Source organism: Lepidochelys olivacea, assembly GCF_965140295.1.
Source record: "Lepidochelys olivacea isolate rLepOli2 genome assembly, chromosome: 2".
NCBI lineage: Eukaryota > Metazoa > Chordata > Testudines > Cheloniidae > Lepidochelys > Lepidochelys olivacea.
Genome location: NC_140412.1, coordinates 241,438,549 through 241,452,850, shown reverse-complemented (window position 1 = coordinate 241,452,850; position 14,302 = coordinate 241,438,549). Strand labels below are relative to the sequence as shown.

The following is a 14,302-nucleotide window of genomic DNA, read 5'->3' as shown; positions in this document are numbered from 1 at the left end:
GTACCTTTAATTCCTGAAAATGCTATGAGCTCATTTTAGGGCAGGGGGAAAATAAGCATAAGATGGCAAGGTAGTGAGATTTGGGGGTTATAAGTCTGCTCCTTGCTGATAGGATCTTTGTTGTAAGAAGGGTTTTCAGTCTAATGACGACTTCCCCTTAATAAGTTATGTAAATATAAGAATTTAAACTTTTTGTCAGGCTTATGTCAATACTTGCACATGATGTGTAATCACAGAAATACCTTCAGGCACATGGTGATCAGGAATAGTGCATACACGAATCAGATAAAGGAATAACGGTTGTTACAATTCAGACACACTGGCTGCTATTTTTCTACAAAATTGTTAAAAGGTAATCTGAGTTTGGAAGTTTAAATCTCCACCACTTTCTGCTTCTCTCTGCTGTTTTACTGAAGATTTAAATTTTCATTGGAAGACCGTCCCTTCAAGCCCCTTTGCTTAAAGGATTGTCAACTTAAAAACAATTTGAATTTTTTTTTTTACCTGCCATAGCAATACTGTACCTGAAGAGACTGTGGGAAGGTAGTCTCTTTTTCAGTTTTAGTTTGTGCACATGACAGCTCTTGTCACACTCGTTGTTTTCCTAGCATAGTCAGTTCTTTTTTCTATTGCTGTACAAAACCTCTATAGAAACAGGGAACATGTTTAAAAATGTGACCTTTTAAAACCACAAGTATTGGTAAAGGGAGGAAAGTTAGGGAGCAAGTGTGGTACTTACCTTATGCTAACTTTTTTTTTTAATTTAGTAGATTTCAAGTTGATAGTACTGTTTTTAAAGTGGTTGGGTTAAGACAGTTAAGGTCTGACCTGCATTCCTATAGATACTAAAAGTGAAGCTTGTTACATTTCTCTAAATCTAAGGAATGCATTCCTTGGTTTTAAGGTACAGCCTTCTACACGTGCTACAGTGTACAGACAATTTTACAAACCATGTGGAATTTCACGTAACAATTTTGTATTTGATATTTCCTAATCCATCCAAAAATTATCTATCTGTGTCCTGTATTGTGTTTGTGCTGTAAATCATCTTTTAAGTTGTATTTTGGAGTTTGAGGATTTATACTATACTTAACATTTATGTAACATATCTAGAACTTGTACGAACATTAACTACTGTAATTATTCAACAAAGCATGTTTTGCTGAACTGTAATAAACATGGGGAAAAAACTGAGACTAGATGACTCAAAATTGAGTTGAATGAGATTAACTTTTGTCCAATAAGAATGTTTTAGGTACTGTATGCTGGTACAGTACAGAGACCTGTTTTGAATACAAACTTTTCATCTTTTGATATGTGGGGTATAGTACTTTATTTCCAATTCCATTACATTTTAAAGTAAAGAAACAGTTTTGTTATGCCTATCATAATAGTATCCTATCTGTATTTTAATTAAAAGTAATATATTACCATATAACTTTTGTCTTTGTTTTATTTCTGCTATAGGCTTGTAGAGGTGAGTGAGTCTTTTTGGGGTGAAAACTATACCAGCATGAGTAGCCTTTTCTTTCTAGCTAAGGCAAGGTTGATAGTCACTGTCACAGGTTTTGGGCAAAGGAAGAGGGTTTGCTAATATGAAAAATCTGATTAAGTGATTATGCTTAGATTTTTTGAAAATAAAGCTTTAAAAACAAGTGTCACTAACAAAATAGTTAGCCAGACAGCTTTAATTCAAGTTAAATTTGCATATGCCTTTTCTCTGATAAAGTAACAAACTGAAGAATATTCACTTGCCAGTGGAAAACTCTTATCTTGTTAAACCATCTAAAATTACTTCAGGAATTGTATAATGTCTTAGTTAAGGACAAACACTTTTTCTTCTTAAATCACTATGCTCGGATTTGCTACTCAATTTTTTTTTCTGTAGCCATTTTTCTCCATTCCAGAATGTGCTGGTGTTCAATATAAGGAAACATGTGCGATGGCAATTAAAATCAGATCAGTGAAGTGCTCCATTAGTTCTCAAAATGTCATGTAATATTTTGGGGGGCGGGGGAAAGGAGTAGGAGTTAACGTATGTAGTAATAGGTCAGCTCACTTAGTGTATATTCTGTGACACTGTGAATCCAATTAATGATTTGAATATCCAGTTCTTTAGACTCTACAAAAGAGGACATAATTCAGTAGTGTGTGATTCTTAAATTTTTTTTTAAGAAACTTTCTTTACAATAAACTACTGTGATCAGGCACCTACAGCAGCCTGCTAATAGTGTTTAAGTACAACTTCAAGTTTTACATAACATCAAGCATGTATTCATTTAAATTTAGATTTAAAAGAGCTATCCTTGGGCTAAATATCTTGCCACGAGATTTAAACTACTTCTTTAGCATTGTGTATAAAAGGATACATATTTTATTTCCCCTTCATCTCATCTTTCTACCCCTCCCCTTCCCAAAAAGAAGAACCAGTATGGAAAATAACACAGCTTTAGTAGTAGAATGGGAATCTTCAGATGAGTAAAAATGTTGAAAGCATGAGGCCAAACCTTACTGAACTTCTTGTATCTAGGTCTAAAACACCCTTTTCGTAGATGTTTTAGCTATTATTTAAAACAAATTTGGCAGCCAAAGGTCTTAAGATGTTAATCCATTTACCTAGTATTACACTTCTTCTCTCTAATAAGACAAGACTTCAGATGTGATGTTGGCTCTGAGAGGTAAGGATCTTACAGTAGAAAGCTCTTTATCTTACATAATACCAGGAGATAAATAACTTTTGAAATGGTCCTCATGGTTGGCTTGGTTTAGGCCCCAATTTCCAATCCTGCTTAGAAATGGGAATCTCACTGCTAAGCAAATTATCAAGTGCCTTAATTAACCTAAGGAAATTCCCAGGAAGAGGAGTGCAGATCTTCATTAAGATCATAAATAAATTGCTAGTTTTTAAAAGTCCAAAATTTGAAAACTACCAATTATGTTCACCCATACCACACTAAATTATCATACAGCTAAAAAACATCCTGTTCTCAAATAAAACCATCATTTTATTGCATTAGTGATTGGAAACATACAACTGACCTAAGTGGATATATAGTGTAGTTAATATTGCAACAATAATACAAAAAGCAGTAACAACAAAATACTGTCTAAGTTATTACAACAAACTTCTGTTTTTTTAAGTTGCCTACATAAATGGGAAGTGGGGGGAGGGAAAGGGAGAGGAAAGTTTGTGCCTCTTTTCTTTGCTTTGTTATCAGTAAAGGTCGGGAAGATATATTTTTAATAAGAATACTGATTTTAAGATTAGAAATTCACATCCTGACTAAGCTAGAACACAAGTTGACAACTGGAGAACTAGTGCAATAGTAACATTACGAGCTGAGAGAAGTTATGTTGTTGAATGGACTTTTTTAGCACCTGTGTAACTTCAGTAACTAACACTTCAGAAAAGGGAGCCTTTTAAGATTCAAAACTCTCTCAAATGTCCTGGACTTAAAAGTCAACCAACCAAAACAGGGAAGATTGGATTTGACTTTCTTAGCCTGTCCAAACAAGAAAAATATTTTATCTTGACAAACTTTCAGATCATTTTCTCACACCATAAAGTGGCATTAGAACGTCTTAAATGCATTGCAGGTCAGCTTTAAATACATACACATCTGCTGGAGAAAAAACATGTTGTTGTGTTTTTTTTACAGCTCCTCCCCAAAAGAGATGCAGAGTTTAAATGTACCTAGTGATGTGAGATTCTGCATCCGATGAAGTGAGCTGTAGTTCACGAAAGCTTATGCTCAAATTTGTTAGTCTCTGAGGTGCCACAAGTCCTCCTTTTCTTTTTGCGAATACAGACTAACATGGATGCAACTCTGAAACCTGTGTAAACATTGTTAATGTATCTTGTTTTTTAAAAAACCCAACAACCCCATACACAGCAGAAATTCTTTAAGATCTGACCCCAAAACTAGCTTGCCTAGGGGGCTGGACCATATGTACCATGAACATGTATGAAGAAAAATCAAAGCCGTGTGCTTGAAGTTTTTTGTTCTCAAGCTACCCTAGATTGTATTTTAAAGTGAATCATTAGTCTTGTCCAAACTAGAATGTTTTAGTGATTACATGTACAAGTATAGTTAAGTAGCCATTCCCCTGCAGTGTGGATGCAGTTACACTGGTAGAGCTTATTCCAGTTTGGGAAGCAAAATAAGCTATACCAGTATAACAGTCCATGCTATGGCTTATACCTGTATAACTTTTTCACAGGTGCTGTTTTCACCAGTTATACTCGTGTAACTTCCTAGTGTAGACCAGATCTAAAGGTATGTCTCGCTACAGCAGCATAGTTATAGCGCTGCCAATATAGACATAGCGTAGACATTTCCTAAATTGACAGAAATGGTTTTTCCATTGATGTAGTTGATCCACCCCTCCAAAAGTCAGTAACTAGGTCGACGGAGGAAATCTGTCAACCTACTTTATGTCCAGACCAGGGATTAAGTTGATTTAACTGTGACGCTCAGGGTGTGAAATTTTTCAGTCCCTAAGGCGTTGTCTATGCTATGGGGGTAAGTTGACCTAAATTACACTACTCCAGGTAGGTGAATAACATGGCTGGAGTCAATGTAGCTGAGGCTGACTTACTGCAGTGTCTACACCACGCTGTGTCAGCGGGAGGCCCTTTCCTGTTGACTTACCTTACGCTCCTTGGTCCAGTGGAGTACTGGAGTCGATGGGACAATGATCTGCGGTCGATTTAGCGGGTCTTCACTAGACCTACTAAATCTACCCCAGCAGTGTTGATCCCCAGTAAGTGTAGACATGCCCTAACTGACATAGTTAGGTTTTGATTTAATTTGCAAGCATAGACCAGGCCTGAATTTCTCCCTCTCTTTTCTCCCCTTTTCAGTTGGCTAGATATTTAGTGGGATGTTGGTTTGCTAATGTTTTTGAATCTGAGAACTTAAGGGCAACTGTAGAATCAGTTCTAAAACTCTTATTAAACTGTACAGAGAACTGTAGGGAGGCTTGTTGGGATGTTTCTAAAGCTGCTTAGCTAAGATGAAATGTATAGCCTTTGGGTCTCTTTTATTGGAACCCTTTGTCTGGTAAACGTTCTGTATTTGCAGGAAAAGATCTAATAGGTCTCTTCCATTTTTATGCTCTCTGATCTCTTATTTATGTTGACCTAAACTGTATTGTTATGAAGCAATATGGAGAAATCAACACAAGTTGTAATGGAATTACTTTGTTCAGTGGAGCTGCTGTTTAGTTGTCATAGAATATCTGGTTTGTCTCAGTAACTCAGTAATTAAGTTGTCGTCGTATTAATCCTTAGAATACTGTCAGGTTCCCTGTTACCACACAAATTAAGTTTTTGGGCATATCTAGAGCCTTCATATTAACTGCAGGGAATTGGAGAATACAAATTGTTACATACTTGGATAAGTGTTCCAGTATATGTTTAAAACATTTAGTGTTAAAAGATAAGATGGGCTTTATCAGTCTGTTAATCTATTTGAACTACATTTTTCCTTTTAAATGAATGAATTTAGTGTTGAGATACCATCACAATCTACCATTTGCTGTTTATTCTTCAGGGTTCAATAATACTTACAGATTCATGGTCTCAGGCCATTGTCTCATCAGCTCTAGGAAGACAGGAAAAAAAATAGTACTGAACATTTTATTTTAGTGTAGTTTTCCTTAACGAACATGTATGTTTGTCTATAATTTGGGAAGCTGTTAGTGACCCTTTATTTAAGATGCCTAATACAAAAATCTCTCATAAATGTAAAGTAACTTTTCTTTGAGATGCTCCAATACCATCCTCCTTTCAGCAGGAAATTCAGCATGTAGAAAAGCCGCAGGTTAGCAACCTGCCTTTTCTCTTATCCAAGGAAATTCCAGTGCATGCCTCAGGAGAACTTTGAACATGCTCTTTCTAAAGAGCCAGAACAATGCAGCACCACTGCACACTATACCAGGAGCTGCCAGAGCAATGGGAGGGAGGAGAAAGGTGGGCTGGGCATCTCGATTCCCTGGTGCACACATCACATTCCCTGCAACCCAGCACATGCCCCCATCATTCCAGTCTTCCCTTCCCTTTTCTTCCTTACCCTGGGACGCTACATGGGGCAGGACCTTCCCAGTCCAGATGGGCCAGACTCCCCAAGTAAACCCACCGGCACCCAGCATCCACTCCTCTACTGGAGGTACCACCTTGGTTGGAGGTAGAGCTGGGCTGGACTCCTTCCTCAAACACTACCTGGATCCAACTCATGGCTGCAATATTTCATCTTTCTTTGCCCCAGCTCTGAGATAAAGCCTTCTCCTTGTGCCAGCTAACATAACTGGTTCTATAGCTCAAGTGGCAGAAGTTCATTTTGCAGTGATCAAACCCTGACGTGTGATGGAGGATTTGTTAGAGTTGTATACAACAGTTCTTGCTCTTTTTAAAATATTAACCTGTTAATTAGTTTGCAAAGTGAAACCACACAAGTTAGGAAGTGGAAGATCTATAATTTCCTATGCAACTTGAATTCTGTCCCTTGTATTATAACTCCATTACTTTTTCCACAGGATCCCTGCCTCATTTGATGAATATGAGGCAGAATTAATATTGTGCATGCATCTGTAAATCTGGCATTTCCTTAACATTTGAGTGCTTGACTTTGTAAACAAGTCATTTTAAGTTGCATAGTTTTTATGTAATACTGTGTATGTATAAATGCATATACATAAATATTTTCTGCCTGTGGCTGCAGTTATTACTTTAAAGGAGTATTAGTGACACCTTATGCTCAAATATATTGGTTAGTCTCTAAGGTGCCACTAGTACTCCTTTTCTTTTTGCGAATATAGACTAACATGGCTGCTACTCTGAAACCAGTTATTACCATGTGCTTTTTGAGACCTGTAAAGACACTGAAGGGTAGACTACACCGAGAAACTGCACCAGGTTAATGAAATTGGTTTCTAACTAGTTTTGAGTTAAATCTGTCCTTATTCCTCAAGTTTGTGGAGACATGTAAACACACTTGTTTAAATCAGTGCAGGTTGATGTAGACAAGCCTTTACATGAAAGTAAAATCAGTGTCTACAAATACTTGTGGTTTATTAAAGGTCCCGTTGCACTTGTAAGGGAATTTGGCCAAAGGCACCCATATTAATTCAGGAAACTGCTTTCTATCTAAACTTCCATTGCAATTGGAAAAGGCACTCAATGTCAATAGATAAATAGTTTAAATACTGTAAAATAGCTGCCTTCAGTGGCATATGATCCTAAGTATAGTTTATTCATTAGTGCCTTAGGATCGAATTGGGGCAACTGTGAGTACATAAATGTGAGATTATTATACAAGTGCAGCAGCCAGGTCTCCAGTTTTGGGATTCCAGTTGTCTTTCATGTGGAATAAGGACACCTCCACAAGGATCCAGCTTTACTTTGCAACAACAAAAAATCTTGAGCTGATAGATGCTAGGGACAACTTTTAAAAGGTAAGTGAAACAAGCAAATCTTGGCCTCATTAGGCTTTTTAAATAGGTTCAAGCTCCCTAGTTTAGAATTGTCTTAGGGGAAAATCAGGATGGTGGAGATTAATTATCTCTTGCACATCATTACACTCTCTGTGTGGGGTGCAGCAAATTCAATAGTAATTGCTTCCTAGCTCTGTAAGTGCCTCCTCCAAAGGAGGTTTTATGTTTATAATACAAAAGGCTTTTTATTTTATATTCAAACCTCCTTTCCTGTATACCATTTTAAACACTCTATTAATCTATGCTTTGCTGTTTGCTAACAGACACATGAAGTATATTCACAAGTTGCCATATCATCATGAGAAGAAAAAAAATTATTTGAAAAGTGTATAAACCGTCCAGTTTTGTCTGTCATAATGCTAAACTCAGGGGTATGTGAATAAAATTCTAAAGGCCAGAAGAGACCATTAGCCCATCTAGTCAGACCTATATATCATGGGCCATCAAAACATCTTTATCTTCCATAAAGTCTCTGTTTAAAGACATCTACAGATGGAGAATCCACCATATCTCTTGGTAGCTTGTTCCAATAGTTAACAGTGAGGGTGATTTAAATTCTGTACCTTATTTCTAATTTGAATTTGTCTGGGTTCAACTGACAGCTAATCATTTTTGTTATGCTGTTTTCCAGGAGGCTTTTTCCACTTTATTACCTAGTATTTTCTCTGTGACGGTACTTATGCACCATAATCAAGTCACCCCTTAATTGTCTTGATAAATTAAACAGATGTTGCTCTTGCTCCCCCCCCCCCCAAATAAACAAATACAGTAGAGTAGAATCATGCTACATCATAGATAGGATCAATCAAAACAAACTATAATCTTCTGTTAGCCTCGGCTTTCCTCTTGCATGAATTTCATAAATGAAAAGTTGAGCACTAGCACAGGTATATTTAAATATTTAAGAAAGGTCCAGTCTCTGTCCGTGCTTTGGCTGATGGAAGATTCTGGTGGTGAAATAATTTGAATCTGTTTGGTGTTTCTAGCTCTGGCAGATCACAAGATATTGGACTTTGCACAATGCATTTAAACTAAAACAAATACTCTATATTGCTATCTTTTGAATATTCTCAGATTCCTCTTCCCAGCAAAGTCTGAGGAGTAATGGGAGTCCTATCCTCAAATCACCAAGAGCATCTTCAAGAAATGTTATAGAAACTGTTTTGATATTAGGACTCATGGCATCTCTGACTTAAAGTTTTAATACAGCCAAATGTCAGATCATAGATCTAGGAAGAAAAGAAGGTAGATCATACTTACTATGGCAGGGGGACTGTAGCCTGGAAAACAATGATGGTGGGAAAAGACTTCTAGCTCATGATAGATAACCAGCTGAATATTTAACTACCAGTGTGATGCTGTAACCTGTAAGTGGGGAATATTAAGTAGGAATGTCAAATCACCTTAGTGAGGCTGTTTACTGTGTCCACGTCTGATGTTGACACTTCAAAAATGATCTAGAAAAATCAGAAGCAGTTTGGAAAAGAACCACAAGCATGATTTGATTCTAGCAAATATGTCTTAAAGTGAGAGACTAAGGGCTTGTCTATTCATGGAAGGCCTTCTGGAAAAGATTGGGTGTGAATTTAAAGCAAAATAGCTATTCTGGAATAATACCATGTGTAAACAAGTCCGAAAGGAACACTGTTTACTTAGTTTATCCATGAGCAAGTCATCCCTTAGCCTTTTGTGGTCTACAAGTACTTATATGTGGAAGAGATTTCTGGTAGTAGACTGCTCTTTTTAATCTAGGAGAAAAAGGCATAATGAGAACTAATGGTTGGAAGATGAAGCTAGAAAAATTCAGGCTAGAAATAAGGCTCAAATCTTTAACAGAGTAATTAACCATTGGAACAACTTACTTAGGCATGTAGTATTTTCAATCTTTTAAAGTTTAAATCCATATAGATATCTTTCTAAAATATGATACAGCTTAATTAGAAGTTATGGACTTGATACAGAACTCACTGGATGAAATCAATGGTCTGTTACACAGATGGTCAGATTACATTGAGAGTAGTCAGGTTTTTTTTTTTTGTCAAGTCCAAACTCCAGAGAAGACAATTTAAAAAAAAAATCATGATAAGTAAATAAAAAGATTTTGGAGTCCATTCAGAAACATCTGGCAGTCCATATTTGGCCAGCAGTCTGCTTATTGACTACCCCTGGACTAGATGATGATCATCATCGTCCCTGTGTGGCTGTAATATCGACTGTCTAAAGGTTGTGAAGGGAGTAAAGCAGAGGAACAAATATTAACTCTATTAAAAAGTGTTACAATTTAATATTCAGCAAAACATACTAAAAATGACTTTAATAAAGGAACCCTTGTGTTTGGGGATCAGAATGACCTGATTTCAATCTTGTCTTTAACCTTCAAACACGGCCGGATATCTCATGAGCTACTAGTTAGTTTAGTGCTTCACAGTACTTAAAATGTAGGATTCCAGTCTTTCAAATTGTAATGAAGTACAAGACAGAGATCGCTACAATCTATTGAAATTTTAAGTTTGGACGAAGGGAGGAGGCAAAACGGTAAATTATGTGATTCTGAAGATGTAATGTCTGGTGACAATGAAACAAGTGCTACATGCAATTGGTAATCTCAGTTTACTAAAGGTATTCGGTATTTGTTTCTAGGTCTGATAATCTATCAGATTCTTAAACCTCAGGTCTCTTGCACTACAGATGTGTGGGGTTTTTTGTTGGTTTGTGTGTATACCCTGAATTTAATACTGAAAGTCCTCTGGCCTCAGATCAGTGTAAATTGTCAATCCCTGCATATGAATTACTACTCGTTCCCCACCCCAATTGTCTCTCCCTCAAAATTCTAAGGGAAAGGCTAATGTAAACTGTCAGGCATTACATACAAAGGACTAATCCTCCCAAATTAAATTTCTGTACAAGCGATAAGGTTTTTATGTTAAAAGAGAGACCGCACAGGCATGCGTAGACTTTATCCACTAATCAGCACTGCCAACCAGTATGTGGGAGTTAAGTAAATTTATGAAGTCATTAAAGGTTTAAATAGCTGTGATAAACTTTTGGGTCAGAATATAGTACAGAGGCAAAGCAGTTACTGATAAAGTATTCAAACCATTGCATGAGCATCTCTCCTATGAAACAGTTGGCTGCTTCTGTTGTCTCTGTAATAATTCAGGATGTCCAGATACCATACCCTCTTTAACAAACCTGTATATTTTTTCTTATATCGATATGTCCCTCAACTGTGGCTGTATTGGTGTATTCTGGGATTGTTAAAATGCTTTACCCATAGCTTTCCGAGCAGGGTGGGTTTATTTATTTAAATTGCCTTGATTTGAATCAATGACCAAGTGGAAAGCCTTGATTTAAATCCTCTATTTTAATCAACTTTTCCATTGGTACGTCAGGTATTTTCTAAAGAAAGGTGCATTCTCATTGGTTGATATAACTGTTAAAACACATTGATTTACAGCTAAATAGAGCCTTTACACTAGATTTAGTACATCTTTTTGCAACCTATGAGTGTACACTATAACTGTATACATTTCTTTAAGTAACGTATAGCTTTATTTTCGGATTTGTATTTGTTCATTTTTAGTATGTTTGTTTATAAATGGTACATGGTATATTTGTTTATAACAGTTATGCCCTATTTATAAAGCTTGATTCAAAAATGAGATTCTTTTTCCCCTCTTCCCTCCCCCCCCCCCTTGGATTCTTTCTTGTTATAGAAAAGCAGCCTTTAGTTTAACTCAAAGCTTTTGGTAGAGGCTAATGGAGTCAGTATATTTGGGAGGACTAGTCCTTTGTGGGTTACATTAGCCTTTCTCACTAATAAAATACTCTAACTGTTTATACTAGAAGTAAATCTTATCTTAATATACACAACTAATGTATAAAGAAAAGGAGTACTTGTGGCACCTCAGACTAACCAATTTATTTGAGCATGAGCTTTCGTGAGCTACAGCTCACTTCATCGGATGCAACTAATGTATAAATACGTAGGCACACTAACCTGCTAAAGTCAGTTATTTGGCTCTATAGTAAAAGTATTGTTTAAGGGCCTGGCTTTTCAGATTATCTCCATTTTCTGATTTATCACTTTATAAAATGTTATAAACTGCTCTAAAATGGCACCAGAATTATAACCATCTTAGAAAACTTTTACCTTCCAGTAATAGTACTATGCAGAGTTTAAATTGTAGTTATATTACACATTCATGCTCTTCACAAACAGTTTATTTTAAGCAAAATATGCAGGCTTTTATAAACAGGCATATCTTTGGTTAATAAAATGATTCTTGGCTATTGTAGTATTTCTGTCACAAAATTATAGGTAAAGCTAATCTCTGATTATCTAGATATCCTTTCTAGAAACTACAATGGGACACAGTATGATCAGGTTACAAAATATATAGAAATGAGAGCAGGTTGCGCTAGTGGGGCAGTGGCACTATATGTGAGGGCGGGGGAAAAGCAGAGTCAAATATAGTAAACATCTATCTCTGGATAGAAATTTCATGCTTGAATAATAAGTATAGCAGTAGGAATATACTATCAACCACCTGACTAACCTGGTGATAGTGATTGCACAATGGTCAGATTAGAGAGGCTGCAAAGGCAGAAGACACAATAATAACAGATTTCAGCTATCCTCATATTGACTGAGTATATGCCCTCTTCGGAAGGGATGCAGAAAGAAAATTTCTAGACCTCATAATTGACTACTTCTTGGAGTAGCTTGTCATGCAGCCCACAAGGGGAGAGGCAACTCTTGATTTAGTCCTAAATGGACCACAAGATCTGGCCCAAGAGGTGAATATAGTTGAACCACTCGGTAATAGTGACCATAATGTAATTAAATTTAACATCCTTGTAGGGGGAAGAATGCCAGAGAATCCCATCACAATAACACTTAACTTCAAAAAAGAGAACTACACAAAAACAAGGAAACTTGTTAAATGGACATTTTAAGGAACAGTCACAAAGGGGCAATGCTGAAAACTGCATGGAGACTATGTAAAAACACCACAAAGGGGCTCAAACTAAATGTGTATTTCTCTTCTCCCCCCCCCACCCCACCCCCGCAAAAAAAAAAAACCCACCATGACTAAGCAGCAGAATGAAAAGTCAAATCCTAGTGGGGAAAATAGAAAAGAACATAAACTCCGGCAAGTCAAGTGTGAAGGCACAAGGCAGGCCAAGAAAAAATATACAAACTAACAACAATTTTTTTTAAGTATATCAGAAGCAAGCATCCTGCCAAACAATCAGTGAACCCACTGAATGATTGTGGTGCCAAAGAAGCATTCAAGGAAGACATGGTTGTTGCGGAAAAGCTGAATAAATTCTTTGCGTCGATCTTCACTGTGGATGATGTAGGGGAGATCCTCAAACCCGAGCAAGTCTTTTAGGGTGACAAATCTGAGGAATTGTACCAGATTGAGGTTTGTAGAGCAGGTTTTGGAACAAATCGATAAATTAAACAGTGAGTCACTAGATCAGATGGAATATACCAAAAAGTTCTGAAGGCACTCAAATATGAAATTGTAGAACTACAAACTCTGGTATGTAACCTAGTGCTTCAATCCACCTCTGTACCGGATGACTGGAAGGTAGCTAATGTAATGCTGATTTTATTTAAAAATAGGAAATAATAAAAGGCTTACCTGCCTGTAACTGCCAGGATTGCTTCTGAAGCCTAACTTCAATGCCAGGCAGATTGGTTGAAGCTATAGTAAAGAACATAATAATCAGACACATAGATGAACAAGATACATTGGGAAAGAGTCGGCCCATGTTTTGTAGAGGGAGATCATGCCTCAATCTACTAGAATTTTTTGAAGGAGTCAAAATGCATGTGGACAAGGATGATCCACTTGATATAGTTATATTTCTGAACCCAGCAGAGAGAGAGCGAGCGACAGAGGGAACCAACAGAAACACAGCTGTTTGCTGTGCTTGCTTTATTCTTGTTGCAAAACAGAAATTAATGTGACAGTGAGGCTTTACATGGGGGAAGAAAGAGGGTTCAAACTTTAAAGGGACAGGACATTATAGTATTGTATATGGCTTTCAGAAAGCATTTGACAAGGTCCCTCACCAAAGGGTCTGAAGCAAACTACTCAGGGGATAAGAGGGAAGGCCCTCTTATCATAGATCAGTAACCGGTTAAAAGATGGGGAAACAAAAGGTAGGAATAAATGGCCAGTTTTCAGAATGCAGGGGGCAAATAGCCAGTTTCCCCAAGAATCTGACTGGGTCCTGTGCTGTTCAATATATTCATACATAATCTGGAAAAAGGAGAAAAAAGTGAGGTTGCAAATTTTGCAGACTATACAAAACTACTCAAAACAGTTGAGTCGAAAGCTGACTGCAAAGAGTTAGAGAGATCTCACAAAACTGGGTGATTGGATGACAAAATGCCAGATGAAATTCAGTGTTGATAAATGTAAAGTACTGCACATTAGAAAACCTCTAAGTATAGAATGAGGGGGGTCTAAATTAGCTGTTGCCACTCAAGGAGATCTTGGAGTCCTTGTTCAATATGCAGAGGTAGTTGCGGGGGCTAAAGCTCAACAATGTTAGGAACCATTAGGAAGTGGATAGATGATAAAACAGAAAATATCGTAATGTCACTCTCTAAATCTATGGTATGCCCATACCTTGAATACCGTGTGCAGTTTTGGTTGCCCCATATTCAAAAATATATATTAGAATTGGAAAAGGTGCAGAGAAGGGCAAAAAAAGAGTTGTATTAAACAACTTCCATATGAGGGGAGAATAAGTTGACCTGGACTGTTCAGCTTAGAAAAGAAATGAC

The 14,302-nt window shown here is 36.9% G+C and overlaps 1 protein-coding gene across 5 annotated transcripts in view; it reads left to right on the top strand.

Annotated features, from left to right (window-relative positions):
* EPC1 (enhancer of polycomb homolog 1) overlaps positions 1–14,302 on the top strand; it is a 101,700-nt gene that overhangs the window by 23,705 nt on the left and 63,693 nt on the right. The window lies entirely within an intron of this gene.